This window comes from Alligator mississippiensis, chromosome 1 (genome assembly GCF_030867095.1).
Source record: "Alligator mississippiensis isolate rAllMis1 chromosome 1, rAllMis1, whole genome shotgun sequence".
NCBI lineage: Eukaryota > Metazoa > Chordata > Crocodylia > Alligatoridae > Alligator > Alligator mississippiensis.
The window spans coordinates 21,173,916-21,189,574 of NC_081824.1; the positions used below are offsets into that span (position 1 = coordinate 21,173,916).

At 41.8% G+C, this 15,659-nt stretch overlaps 1 long non-coding RNA gene across 2 annotated transcripts in view; it reads right to left on the bottom strand.

The window, feature by feature from the left end:
* Window positions 1-341: 341 nt before the first annotated feature.
* Window positions 342-15,659, bottom strand: part of LOC109281692 (uncharacterized) — a 58,942-nt gene continuing 43,624 nt past the window's right edge. For both annotated transcript variants that reach the window (XR_002088449.2, XR_002088455.2), the window contains 3 exons: window positions 12,094-12,147; window positions 3,217-5,293; window positions 342-1,098 (listed from right to left, as the gene is read on the bottom strand). This is a non-coding gene — a long non-coding RNA (uncharacterized LOC109281692). The remainder of the gene's footprint in view (window positions 1,099-3,216; window positions 5,294-12,093; window positions 12,148-15,659) is intronic.

Sequence of the window (15,659 nt, forward strand, 5' to 3'; positions counted from 1 at the left end):
ATACTGCCGTTGACTCTGTTGTCATGATTGATTCCTTGCTGACAGGCACATAAATCATGTCCATTCATAATGAATACTGTCAGCATTCACATGTATTAGGCATGTTTTTGCTCCAGCACACTTAGCGCCATGTGTGCAGCTTTCTGTTACATCAGGGTTTTGAGGGGAAGGGAGTTAGCAGCTTATACATATTTTTGTTTGGGCAATAGGGAGAACAGAGACCACTGTTAAGGAACTTTGGAGATGAAAGGGGATGAACTTTGCAGCTGGAGCCCAATTGTCTCAGACAATGAGGCCCAACAGGCTATTCTGTCTGGCCCATTGCATATCAGCAGCTGCACAAAAAAAAAAAAGGGAAACAATTCTTTCCCACTGACACACAAACTGGACAATGGACAGCTCGCTGATGATTCCTGAAGAAGGCACAATTCCTTGGATTTCATGTGCTTGACCAGAATAATCTCACACACACATACATACATACATACACACATATATAGAGATCCATAGGTATATATATGACAGAAATAACTAAGAAACTGCTCTTATTTGGTTACAAGATAATTAGCAATAATCATGACTCCTTTGTTCTTGTCCTCTGCCAAACGTCTCAGAAAGGAACAATGTGTTCCAGAATGCAGCAGCTCTGAGTGGGCTGTGGTTTCTATGTAACCTCTTGATGGGGATAAAGTTTAGGCAGAGTGTGGGGCCATGAAGACCCATGAAAGCCAAGACGGCAGAAAATCCAAATGCCAAACCACAGATCTCCAAAGAGAGCTGCCCTTTGGGTACCTCTAGTTCTTCAATATCCCCAGCTATGACTGTGCCTTCTGGCTATAGGAGAAAGGGTAAATGCAGCATTAGTTCACCATCTTCATTTCTTCTGCGTGTCTGTCTTTGAGGAATTTGCAGCTGACAGTTTCTCTCCTGGATTCTCTCCCATTCTCTGGCCACTTTCCTTTTCTCCATGATGATCTTCCTTCACCCTCTGTTTCAATCCATGGCTTCAGTTCCTTCTGTGATACAGGGTGAGGGAATGAAGAGAAGAGAATAGGGACCCAGAGAAATACATGATGGATAAAGCAAGGGGAAAAAGCCCTGAAAGAAAAGGAGGAATGGGTCATCCTTTTTCCCAGTAAACATACAACTAACAGGTATATCGGTCAAATTAAAATAAGGATACAATTAAAACTAATGTTCCAGAGTACTTCCCTACTTGGATAGGATTTAAAATCCTCTGAATTTTCAGTATCATGATTTTCAAAGATTTTTAAAGAAGGGGGCCTAAAATTAGTCTCCTAAATTAATATTTTGGCATCTATGGAACTTGATTTTTAGAAGTACTTAAACCTCCCAACATGTGCCACTGATTTCATAATCAGGTAATGTCCTTAACGTCTGTTCTGACCTGGTAGCCAAGTTAGGATTTCACAATGTCCCTTTCATCTGATATCAGTACTCATGGGTTCTATTCAGTACCAAAAGGAATTTGGATCAGTGAAATGAGCACTAGCCGCAGTGGTGAATGAGCTTTATTTAAAGCACTCCTGCCACCATTTTGAAGCACAGAGACACTGATACACAAGACAAGGAGGCTGGGTGGAGTGCACTAATTAGCACGCTCCAGCAAACTTGTTTAATCAAGTCTGCTCCAATGCACTGTAATTAAAGTGCATCAGAGCAGCTTCCCGGCACATGTACTGGCACCCTAGAGTTAGTAGGTGAAAAAGTGAGAGCATCTTCATCCTCTATTGTTTTACTGTGATTTATATGAAGCTATGTGCCTTTTGGGGGAAGTAGAAACTAATATCTGCATAAGTGGCCAAAATGCCACTTATGGGTACATCCACATTCAAATAGAAGTGGTGCAAATTTGAGCCAGGGCTTTTTGCCTCAGTGCACATGCTTGGATGTGCATTTTGTTGTGGAGCAAATTGTGCCACTTGGGGCAAAATAACCCTGCCTGGCTCCTCCCGGATCTGCAGCCAAGGGGAACTAAAGCCCAGGGCCAGCACCTATGCTTTCCCCAGAAATATAAAAAGCCACTCTGGCAAGTAGCTCAGGGCTGCTCACTCTCAGGAGCTTCTGGGGCCCAGCCAGTTGGTGCCTGGGGACACTACCCCTTATCCCAGTTGGACTGCTGAAACAGCCCTGAGAGTTCCCTGCACCCTTTACCCACTGCAGCAGTCTGGCACTGGGGGCTGCTGTCTGGCTGTGATCTGCTGTGTACCTGCCAGACCCAGATGGGGACTGCAGAGTCAGTAGAGGCATCTGCCCCTCTGGGCCAGATATCAGTGGGCTGTGGCTACAGGGTTGGCCTCTGTTCAGTACTACTGCCACATGTGCCCCCCGCCCAGCTGTCTGGGTAGCTATCACCTGGAAGATGTTCCCAGTGTGGTGGCCTGCTTTGAACTGTCAAAGCATGTCCTCCTGGCCCCATTTGGCCAGGAGGTCAGCCACAGCCAGCTGGGTCCAAGGTGCCAGATCTGAGCAGGCAGGATCCTGCCACTGGCCTCCCTAGCAGGATTTCTGGTGTCCCTATTGGAAAACTGAAAAATCCCTGATAAAAAAAAAAAATCCCCAAGTCACTCTGTAAAATACCCCAAAATCCATGTTCCTCCACAAGTAAAACAAAAGACCACTATAAAGAGAGTGAGAGAGTGAGACAGAGACAGCAGTCAGTTGGGCAATGTTTTATTGATATATCTACAGTGTTAAGGTATGTCTCATCATAATAATTAAGTGAACTCTAAATACACATTTCATGAATTCATGAATACATGAATATATATTTTGCTGCCCTCCCACAGGGGATATGGCCCCCACAAAGGGATTACGGCCTCCCAACAGGGGATTTGGCCCCCACACAGGGGCTACAGCTCCCCAACAAGGGCTATGCACCCCCAACAGGGGAATCAGACCCCACACAGGGGCTATGGCCCCCCAAAAGTGGTTACGGCCCCCACGCAGGGGCTACGGCCCCCAAAGAGGGGCCAAATGGCCCCTGCAGGGGCTACTACCTCTCCTGCAAGTCCCACATGCCTTACTCCAGCCCCCTGATTACTGCCCCACCTGGCCCCATCCCCCATCAGCTGCTGCAGCCCCCTGATGACTGCCCCACCCAGCCCCACCCCCCACTTGCACCCCCAGGCCCCCATGGCTACCCCCCCAACCCCAGGCACCATCACTTTAAAGAAAAAAAAAGCATCTTCTTACCAAAGAAGCAGGGGTGAGGGGTGGCTCCAGGGCCTCCTGGCAGAGCCCCCCTGGGCAGCACAGGGCAGTGGGGCAGGAGGGCCTGAGCTGGGGCTGCTGGGGCTGTTCCTCTACCCTGAAGTGTGCGGGTGGGGCCTCAGTGAGACAGACAGCAGCCACACTGATGGTAAGTGCTGGGGTTTGTCTTTTGTTTTTTTTAAACTATGAGGTGGGGTGGCAGGGATTGGGGTGACTTTGAGGGCTGAGGCCAGGCAGGGCAGGGTTTGTAAGATGTGTAAGTGTTACTTATGCAATAAAAGTGGACTTGGCTACGGACCTAAGTGTCAGAGTGTCTCTCATGGCAAAGCAGTAGCAGGTGATATCTCACATAACATCTCACAAAATCTGTATGTTACTCAGTGGCTTATTCCATCTGCATAAAGTCCCTCACACTACTGTATGGACAATTGCAGCATCATTTTTGAGGATTAGTTTCTCTCATATCCTTGCTTGGTTATTGACCCACCTACAGAAAGAAGAACAACAATTAAGCATGTACTGGACTGGCTAAGCCCTACACTATTGCTTTCTCCCAGAAAGGAAATAGAAAATGGAAAGACTTTGTCTACTTCCTCTTGGTAATCAGCACAAATCCCTACAAACACTCTTATAGTAACCTCCTTACTCTTAAAATGATAGCCCAATAATAACTGTATAAAATGGTCTCCACCATGCTTTGTGTCATTCAAATGGATATTGCGAGAGAAGGAGGTTCACAGAATTGTGAATGCCATACACACAATTTAATATGGTAGGTGCCTACTAACCATAAAGTACAATAAGCAGAAATTGTTGTTGGGCTGTTACTGTTTAGAGAGTTGTATTTTTTTTTCTTTTAATTGCAGCCCATATCACTGGTCTTTAGTATTTTCCCACAAAGTAATGAGTTGTATTAAAGAGAAAAACTGTCATCGCTAGTGGTTGTAATGAAACAGGTTTATATGCTGCTGCACCCCAGGGATATGAACCTAAGTCCTTTGGTACACCAGATACCAGTGATTCTCATAAATGTCAGCCTTGACTAATTAATTAAGGATAAGGTCTGTCAGTCTTTATTTAAAAAAACCCCTGCCATTTACTCCAGAGGGAGCTTTGGCTGAGTAAGGAGCGCAGACTTGAACCATACATAACTGTGAAGCAGAGTAACCTTTCAATTTTAAAATACTGGAGTTGAACTTTGGCAAATGCTGAAAGCCTGTACTGTGAATACATGACCTCTTTCTGAAAATGAAACATAGCCATGCCTGAAACTGTCCAAAGACTAAGTTTTTTTCACTCAGGCAAATTCAGAGCCTGGCCTGAACTGCTCTGGCCAGGGCCTATGAGAGTAGAGTGAAATTGGGGTACAGTTGTACCATGTCCTTAAGGCTGGTGGTGGTGGAGAGAAAATCAGGTCACTCTTTATTTCCTGATTCCAAAATGGGGCCTCCCTACCCAATTATGTGTATGGTTTAAGGGGGAAAGCTAAATAGTGTGCATTTGTGGGGCTTCAAAAGTTTCTTGAAGACTCCCATGACAAAAGAGAGAGAAGGCAAGTACCATACTATTAGAATAATACACATCAAATATAGCTTTAAAATGATATATTTTCTCTGCCTTCAGTGGTAGATGATGGCCCAGGGAAGTAGCAATAGACCTCCTTTAATATACAAATCAAGACATGATCATTCATCATCTTTGTGTTTTATAAACAGCCCAAGGAACAGACCTGCACCTTCCTTGTATATTCCTCTGACAAACTGCAACATAACAAAGCCTTTATGCTGATTCTCCTCCAGAATTAAACTGCCTGACACATCATTTTTCAATGACATTTCCCAAGAAATTTCCAACTGACTTCTATATTCTGAAAGCATTTTGGATACTCTCCCTTGTACACAAGAATCCTCCAGAGGTAAAGAATGTTCTGAGACACCCCAGGAGTACATTCATCTTCACAGTGGCCAATAGCATGAAGATTGTGCAGCTAACAGGATGTGGCCTCTTCAAGCAGCCAGGAATCTGGACTCCACCCATCTTCAGAGCATGTGTAACCAAGCTGTCAGGCAGATGAAGAGAGTAATGTGGGACTTTCAAATGTGTGGCAATGGGAAACAGTGCAAAACTCACATACAGAATCACTGTAACATGTTGCACTGCTTTGATGAATAAAGTGAAAAAAATGAGGTCCTGCTTGCCTGTCATTGCATTTTATTCCTGAATACTTTACTCCTTCAGGCATCCTAAAAACATTTGTTTTCCAGGAGACTGGGGAAATTGTAGCAAGTAACCCTTCTCCTTGTACAAGAGCAAAGATGAGAACAATGACAGGTGAGCAACATGCATTACTGTACTGGTGACGTTATAACAAGTTTTATGTAGAACAAATCAAATGAGTTTTCATATGGGGCATTTCATCCCAGAAGGCTTCACAAACCATTCATGTACCATAGTGTTAGTACACATCCCACTGTGGAGCAGAGGTAGAAACATATAGCAAACTGTGCACTAGGTAAAGGAGATTTTTTTTGCCAAGATCTATTCTCATTAACAAAATAGTCCTTCCCCAGGTGTTTTTAGTAACAAGATAGTCCCTCCCTAAGTGTTTCTGCCTAGACTAAGTGGGAAATGATCACTAGTTCTACATCAGGCATGTCTATACTGGTTAACTATAGCACCAGGCAGCATAGTATGCTCCATGTAATTCCTTCCTTTAGCTATTTGGCTTGCAGGGTCCAGTTTGTAGGTCTTACCACAGAACATCTACTGGATCAAGCTCTCCACAAAGCACATATATGCATGTGTAGAATAATTATGCATGTATTGGGCCAGTCAGGACGAGTGAAACATTATTTTTGATAACTCGTAGCTGGTAGAGATATCTGGGTTCCATGTACTTCTTTAGTAAATATAAAATCTTGGCTATTTATTGGAGCAGTGACTAAAACATACTTCTTCCCTCTCTTTTCCAGGTGAGCACCCAAAGCAGTAGAGTCCAGGTTTTCCTACACAAAACTCTGCTTATTTATCCACAAATGGCTGGTGTGACCTTGTCATTATCTGAATCTGAAACTCCAGGGATGCTAGGTATTTCATAAATAAGTCTAACACCTCCTAATTTACATTAGACAGGAGTTACCTACAAACCTCACGGTATCTCTTCTATCAGAAATGCTCTTCAATTTTATGTTTCAAGCTGGAACATTGCAATTTCAGCTGGAATAGCAACTGAACAAAGGCATGACTAGCACATTTTTGCACACTGGGAAAACCCTGTTGGGGCGTGTGGGTCAGGGGTGATGCGCACTGAAGTCCTTAGCTGCTGCTGTTGTGGTGTGGGCTGCATGACCCTGCTTGCTTCTGCACCCTGCTGCTGCTGCTTACAGTAGTGGAGCCATTCTGGCCCCTTTCTACAGTAGCATGCGAGGCTGGTGCTCTGCTCACCCACCCATAGTTACGCTACTGCAACAGAAGTTAAAAAAAAAATCATTCCATATTGCAAGGCTTTTAAATGAATATATGTTATAATTAGAAAACTATCCCTGTGTATTTAACAGAAGTTTGTCACTCACTCCTGTGTTCTAGATGAAAACCTTATTTTGTGTCTCCGGAAGTTGCGGTTTATTTCTTTGCCTTGGCTGGAGAGCCACAATTTCGTACATGTTGCATGAAGTATGAAAGGACCCTTTTTAATGATCCATTAATTATGAAGTACAGGTATCATTGCCAACAGGCACACCATCTAATCAACCATGCACTCCATAACTCTTTTTCGTACTGTTTTTGATGGGAAATTTCCACTGAGTGGGCTGTCATCTATTTTATAAATTAAAGAATAAAAACAAGCAAACAAATAATTTATCCATAATCCAGATCTGTTCTAAGATTCAGGAAGTTTATTTAAGTAACTTAGTCCTAAACTGGGGAACCGTTCTCTTTTTGATGTGTTCTGCTGAACATTAATGGTAATTGTGCATATTCAGAAAAGGGAGAAATAAATTATAGTTCCAAAATCTCTCTGTCAAATGGTAACAGATTTTGGGAGCCTTGCAGGGCAATTTATTTTGGGGAAGACTTGGATGCTGTAATGTAGAATCTGACTTTTTAAAAGCAACTTGTTTATTTATCCTGTATATATTAGTCATTTAACACAGGTAGTCTCAAAAAGCATGCAGGAAATACGTCTTGTAGAAATCTCAGTACAAAAACTACTGCCACATTCCCAGAAAGTAATCGAATCCAGTTGAATCTAGATTAAGGTAGGAGGAAAGCTCCAGCTGTTTCAAAGAGGTCCACATGAATCCAAATGATAACATCTAACAATAACTGGGCATATCTATGTGAGGCGTTTACTGTGGAGTTGACTAATTAGCTCTTCAGTAAAATGTCACTGTCTACATGTATGGTGCTATTAGGATGGAGTAAACTAATTAACTCCACTGCGGGATACTACTGCCAGATACAAGTACTATCCTGTGGTGGAGTACTTTACTCCATGCCCCAGCCAGCCTAGTCCCCTTCTACATATGCGTTGGTTAAGGGCCTGCAGACCAAGCCCTACGAGGAGAGACTAGAGAACCTGGACCTTTTCAGCCTCCGCAAGAGAAGGTTGAGAGGCGACCTTGTGGCTGCCTATAAGTTCATCACGGGAACACAGAAGGGAATTGGTGAGGATTTATTCACCAAGGTGCCCCTGGGGGTTACAAGAAATAATGACCACAAGCTAGCAGAGAGCAGATTTAGATTGGACATTAGGAAGAACTTCTTCACAGTTCGAGTGGCCAAGGTCTGGAACGGGCTCCCAAGGGAGGTGGTGCTCTCCCCTACCCTGGGGGTCTTCAAGAGGAGGTTAGATAGGCATCTAGCTGGGGTCATCTAGACCCAGCACTCTTTCCTGCCTATGCAGGGGGTCAGACTCGATGATCTATTGAGGTCCCTTCCGACCCTAACATCTATGAATCTATGAATCATATTAAAAGCTTTGCTAAAGTCAAGTATATCATATCTACTTCTCTCTTCACATCCACAGTCAGTCATCTCATCACACAAGGGAATCAGGTTGGTCAGGCATGACTTGCCCTTGGTGAATCTATGATGACTGTTTCTAATCATCTTCTTCTCCTCTAAGTGCTAATAAATGAATTATTTGAGGACCTGCTCCATGATTTTTCCAGGGACTGAGGTGAAGCTGACTGGTCTGTAGTTCCCTACTTCTTCCCTTTCTTCAAGAAGGGCACTATGTTTGACCTGGTCCAATCATCTGAGACCTCCCTCAGTTGTCATGAGTTTTCAAAGATGATGGCCAATGGTTCTACAATAACATCAGCCAACTCCCTCAGCACACTTGGGTGTATCCCATCTGGCCCCATGGACTTGTACAAATCCGACTTTTCTAAATAGTCCCTAACCTGTATTTTCACCACTGCTGCCTGCTTACCTCCTCCCCAAACTTTGCTGCCTGGTGCAGTAGTCTGGGAGATGACCTTTCCTGAAGACTGTGGTGAAAAAAGCACTGAAGTACTGAGTACTTCAGCCTTTCCCACATAATCTGTCACTAGGTTGCCTCCCCCATTTAGTAAAGGACTCACACTTTCCCTGATCTTCATCTTGTTGCTAACATACTTGTAGAAACCCTTCTTGTTACCCTTCATGTCCCTTGCTAGCTGTATCTTGAGTTTGAATGGTAAAGAAGCTACCAGCAATCTCTTTTAGACATTTTGACAAAGAACTTGTTCAGAGTGACCTCTATTAATTATAAAAATACTTGGAGCTCGATGATGCATTTAATCTGAGAATCCCTGAGCACCTTGTAGATACAAAGGTCAATACATTCAGAAGTGTCCACTAATAGTTGGTCTCATTTTCTGGCTCACCCTGAGCCACCTGTGACCTGATTTTCAGATCTAAGGAAATGCTTAACTTTCATCAAACTTAAGGAAGTTCATCTCTTTTTCTGAAAAATCCTTACTGTCTCGGGTTGGACAACCAAATTTGAAAACTCCCCAAATCAGCAAAAATTGTTCATGTCTCTTATATTGTCTAGGCATCAGTTCAATCAGCTTTAAAAAACTCACTGCTTCTACACCAGTTTAACATGCACAGCAATGCTAAACAACAATTAATGGGAAGAATTTTTAACGAATACCATATTGAAATGTATTCTGACTCACCATCATTCTCGGTGTCACACCAATGACCCAAGTCAGATTTGGGCCTCAACACCAGGGTAAACATCTCCACTCTTACAAAAAAGTATTTTAGGATCAATAATTACCCACTATGTGACTTGACGGGTGATGCTAGTGATTTTTTCAAGATCCTAAAGAGCCTTGTTATTTGAGTTACCTAGTTAAATAGAGTTAACTGGTTACATAGAGCTACAATCAAAGGGAAATCTCAAAAGGATTTAGAGATTCGATCTGAATAAGCATACAAATGATTGAAAACTCATCTGAGTTATTTAAATGCCTTTGCTCTTTACTATGGGGTTGGAAAAATGTCATGATAGCATTCTTATTAACTTTCTGTTTAGATAGAGTGTAATGCATGAATTGCTGCTGGTCTTGTAACAGGTCAACCATAATATTTGAAGCTTCTGCCACAAAATGAAGAGCCTTACAAAAGTGTTGCTATCTTTGGAATGTCAGAAATGATTCTGTTTTGATTTTAGTTTCACATGTAAAAGTTCAGGTAAAAAGGAGGCATTATAGACTGGTTAGCCTCTCTTTGACACCAAGGAAGTTACTGGAGCATATCATACAGAAGTCCATTTGCATGCATCTGGAGAATGAAAAGGCTCATCACAAGCAACCAGCATGGGCATACTAAGAATAAATCATACCAGACAAACCCAATCTCCTTCTTTGACAAAGTAACGACTTGGGTGGATGAAGGGAATTCTGTGGGCATAATGTATCTGGATTTGAGCAAGGCCTTTGATAAAGTCCCACATGACCTTTTCATAAATTGGAGAAATGTGAACTAGACAAAATTACTATAGGGTCGATAGACAACTGACACAATAGCCACAAGCAAAAGGTAATTATAAATGGATGTTCATTACTTATATTTCTTGGTGGAACATTGGTATTGGGGTTCACCAAACACAATAAATACACAATTTATTATATCTTGTATTAATAGAGATGGACCAAGCTGACACAACCCCTGAATTTTCAAGAAGTTGTGATTAATTAGAAATATGCACAGGTTTTATCATGTCTATATATGGTTAAATAACCCTCAAAAATCTGGGAAAGTTTGGCCTGAAGTTTAGTTTTACTTTTACTAATAAATAAGTAGCTTACACCTAAGAGAGTTTCTATTTCAAAGGATCCAAAAAGACCACATTATAACCGCATACAAATAGTATAATGTACCTTATACACAGAAGGACTCACATACTATATTTATAGAGGCTTATACTGACCTCAGTCTGTGAAAGAGGCATCAATGGTATTTTGCTTAAAGGCAGCCTATATGTTTTTAAATCACCCTTTACCACAGTATAAATGAAAAACCCCTAAAAGTATGTAAAAGACACTGACAAGGTGGATCCATCTTAAATTTAATCATGTCCATTATGTTACTCAAGGTATAAATATATGTTGCCAGATGAAGTGGATCACCTGAGTTGGGGTATGTCCGGAGCCATGTCTCTGTTACTGGGGAGCACTGACTTTCCCTGATTATGGAGATGAACCTTGGAGATGCTGGGGGCATGTCTCGGTAAGCGGGCAAAGCCAGGCAGGTGATTCCAGAGCTTGAAGGGCCTGATCCTGTGTGGGAATTCCCATAGCACACAGGACTTGGCTTCTCAAGCCATGGGAGTGCTTGCCCAGGGTGGCTGAAGAGTTTGGGCAGCCCCAGACAGCCTGCACTCTCCAGCCGTAAGGGAAATAGATATCTGCCACAATAAAGCTACATAAATTATTACTCCCTTTGGGGCATTTATGGCACGACAAACAGTATGGATGTCTATTCGCTTTTGCTTTGTGCTGTCATAAGAATTGTTATGGTGTCACAAAATCAACGTCTGTTTCCAGTCTCAAAGTCAAGTAGTTTCAAATGAAGACTCCAGTTCATAATTCCTTTAGTCCTATACTGGTAATTGTTACTGGAACAAGATGGCTATACTTAGGCAAGTAAAAGTCATGTAATGTTTCTGTTTAATTTTCTTGGCAGTAGTGATGAAAATTCTAGACTGAAATGATATTGTATGACATCTGAACCAACAGTCTGGCTAAATAGAGCATTTTCCCTCACTTCTGGCTGTCTGGATCAATTTCTGAGTAGTTAACTAACCAAGAACAAGCCTGATTCTGATATCTTCCTGTACTTGTTTACACTAATGAAGCTCTATTGACTTCAGAGAAGTTACTCCTACTTTACACCACTATGAGAGCCTCAGCTGTAGGCTCTACATAAACAGCTGTAGCTCCAGGGAAAGGATTTGGCCCTTTTCTCTAAACAAAGGCAGAAGTGAAGCTGAAGTCTGATCATATTGGTCCCTCTCTCTCATCTGAAAATTTACGTTTGCACTTTGATCACTTTAAAAGGGATAAATAAAATAATTCCATAAATTCTGCACCACGTTCCAACATTTTTACCATACGAAGTGTACACAGTTAAGCTAAGGAATGCTGATGTCCACCTGTAAAATTATTTGTCCCCATAAGCAACAATGACAGGCATATGTTCAACATCATTTCGGGCCCAGTTTCTGTGGCACAGAACCAAAGTAAACACATTTTTCTGATGTAATTGTTGATATTAGTTGAGTTAGTGCAATTCAGTCATAGCTGTGTGAAACATTTTATTTGGATCAGCCCTTAACTAGCACTAGGAGAGGTTGCCTACCTGGCAAGTCAGCTACAGTAGCTTGTTTTCACAAAGTTCTCCAAGTTCTGTACTCTGTGGAGAATATAAAAACATTTTAAAGTACAAGACATGATCCTTCTCTAACTTACACCTGAGTAAATCAGGGGTAGCTCTTAGCAAAGCCCTTGTAGCTACTAAATGTGAGAAGCGTATTAAACCTGCTGTACTTGGGGTTTCTTTCCTTGGCATAGAACTCAGAAAGACATAAGCCTATAGGAAGGGACTTGTGTTCCCTCTCTCCTGTTCTTCTCCCCCGCTCTCTCTGATACTGACATCAGAAACCAACACAGTATATGCACTTCAATGTGTATCAGCCTCTTTAAATGCACATTAAAGCATTACTAAAATATGCTATTTTGTTAATGCACATTAAAAGAGGCTAATGCACATTAAGAGTCACTTAAAGGGTACTTTTACATATGCTTCAAGGGTGGGGGGGAGACAGCCCTTTAATTAGAGCCTCTCTAATTAAAGCACCACAGCGTCTTGTGTATTAGCGTCTCCGCGCTTCAAAATGGCAGCTGAGGCACTTGAACTAAAGCTCATTCGATAAGCTTTAGCTCAAGTGCCCCCACCACCATTTGGAAGTATAGGGATGCTAATACACGAGACGCAGGAGGTTGCTGGAGTGTGATAACTATCATGCTTCAGCAGACTCGATTAATCAAGTCTGCTCCGACATGTTGTAATTACAACGTGTCAGAGCAAGCTCCATGCTCATGAACAGGCACCCAAAAACTGTGCTCTATAGTTAATGCACATTAAGACAGGCTAATGCACATTTTCTTAGAACTTCATAATCAATTTAACCTTACAGTAGATTTAATGCACATTAACTAAAGCACGTTAATGAACATGTAGATGCGCCCACTGCTGTGTAGCAGTAAAAATAATGGTGACAATTCTGACAGTGCTTCACCAACACTGCGTGGCACCAAAATTGGTCTTTTATAATGGTACTGATGTGTACACTAACTGCTCTAATGCAAATTCCTGGAAATAGGGAGAATATAAGAGAGTGGAATACATGGCTGTTTCTCTCTTTGACAGCGACAATGGTTTTACATTTTCAAGAAAAAAAGTCAGAGTTAGAATAGTAAGAATAAGAGAGGGAAGGTAACTGCTGGATCTGTTAGAGTCAATGGAAACTCTTTTGTTTGACTTTAGTACAGTCAGAAATTCACTGAGCTCTGGAAGGGATATAAATTCTTATGCTTCAGGCCATTGGTCTATTAAGTAATAACTCAGTCGTAAATAATCAATGCTGGGTGAAAAGAAAATTTCCCTGTGGTAGTTTATTCCTTAACTTCCCGTGACTGGGTTTCCTGCACTTTCTTTTGGAGCAGCTGGTATGGACCACTGTCATAGATATTCTCCTGATCTAATCTAGCCCGTCACTAGAAATGTAGATGAAAAAACAAGAAAGTGGAAGGAGGATGTCAATAGTCATATTATTGGATTTTCAGGCTCAGAGGCCACCTCTGGGTATGACCTATGGAAAAAGGAGCATGTTTTAACCACAGCAGTTCAGAGCATCTCAGAATAGAGGAGCCACTGTTAGAGACTTGGACAGGCACTCCCAGTCTGGTTTTAAATATTTCTTGGGTGAATGTTCTGCAGGTCCATTGGCAACATGCTCTACATGGTAGTTGGTATTCAAACTGCAGGCTCCTGAGCTGATCTCACATTCACAGAAGGTATTTACAGAAGGCCTCATCAAAATTCCATTGAGTTAATTTTCCTTACTAGGCTGAGGTCAATCTCATAGTTCCTCACCCACGCTGGAAAGAGGCAAAGCTTGAATAATCACAGTACCTAGCTGTTAAACTGTACTTTTAATCTTCAGAGCTCAGATCGGGGCCTGATTCTTTCAAAAAGAAGGTTATTTTGCTTGAATGATGCGTGCCTCTGGAGGCTGGTGGGCATGGCAACTGCCTGCAGGTGGCGGTGGCAGTGGCAGTGGCAGGGTATGGCGGCAGTGAACCGGGAACTCCCACAGGTAGCCGCGGTGGTGTCAGTGGTGGTGGTGGGGGCAAGCGCTGACTACCCACAGGCACTGCCAGCAGCATCGGTGACGCTTTTTTTAGGGGTTGCATCGCTAATCTCAGGGGGTGCACATGCACCCATGTGTGCCTTCTATGCATTGCCAATGATATTATGCCAGATTTACAGATGGGGAAACTGAGGCATAGGTAAGTGAAGTGGCTTGCTCCAGGTAACTCAGCATGCCAATAGTAGAGCCATGTACAAAACAGTGCCTAAATCTCAGTCCAGGGCTTTGTTCAGTAGGCCACATTGTCTTTCTAGAGGATCAGTAATATCTCAAAATTATAACAATAAAATAATTGAGAGGAGTTGATTATTAAGTTGTTTTTCTACTTAGAACAAATTGTAGAAATATTCAATGTATCTTTACCATGAGACCTAGATGTATATTTTTGGTGATCAGTAATTTCCCCAAGAAAATGGAGTTTCCAGTTTCCAAATCAAGATTATTTTTAAAATTAATCACATTTGGTGATTTTTTTGTTCAATTAAAGAAAAAAAATCAGAAAAGTCAAAGTTTATTTTGGTACATATTAAAAAAAAAAGGTTTGACTTTTAATTTCAAAATGGCATTTTTAATTTTTTTAAAAAGGGGGGAAGTTAGATTTAGCCTAACAATTAGGAAAATCCAATCAAGTTATGTATCCTCATTTCCAAGAGTGAAAGAAAGGAACGAACATGGGCACAGGTGGATCTATAATAAAGGGCGGGGTAGATGGTGTAATGCATCATCACATACAACATAACACACATTTTTTCCAGTTAAAAAGAAATTAGAAGCTTTACTAATAAGTAAGGGCCTAGATATATATTATTCTGGTTAAGGTTGGAGGGGACAAATCTTTATTGGAATGTGCATTAATTTGATATACCATATGTTATATATAAAAACACAACAAACAGCAAAAATAATCCAAAGGTGTTGTTTCATTGGTCCTGGACTCATTATCGTTACAAGTATATCTCTTTTTCAGATTCATAAAACAAAATCAAGCATTCTTGAGCATCTGAGCAGTGCCTCCAATGTTTCACTGAGAGTGATTTTCACACCTGAGCTAATGTTCATCTGAGTTAATATTTCCACACCTGAGTTAATGTTCATAGCTAGAGGTAAGAAACAGTCCTCAGGGTTGTGAAATGGGAGGTCTGTTATTGGACTAGCTAATAGACAGCAGCATTGTAGAAGTATACATGGAGTAGTGGAACCATTTAAAAACATCTCAAAAGAAAGAGAGTCATTACCACCTGTGAAATGGAGAGTTTAGAAGGATGATAACCAAGCAAATTACAATGAGCCTTTATATCAATTGACTCCCTCACTGCTGTCTGAATAGAAATGCGGCTGCCGCTGCTAGGCAGTTGTCTTTAAATTTTGAATGGACCAGGAATCAAAAGGGGGTGCAAGGGCACCAGTGCACCCCCACTGGATCCACCTCTAAACATGGGTTGCTGTTACTTCTATTTTTATATACCTGGAAGGTGCTCAGATACTGTACTAA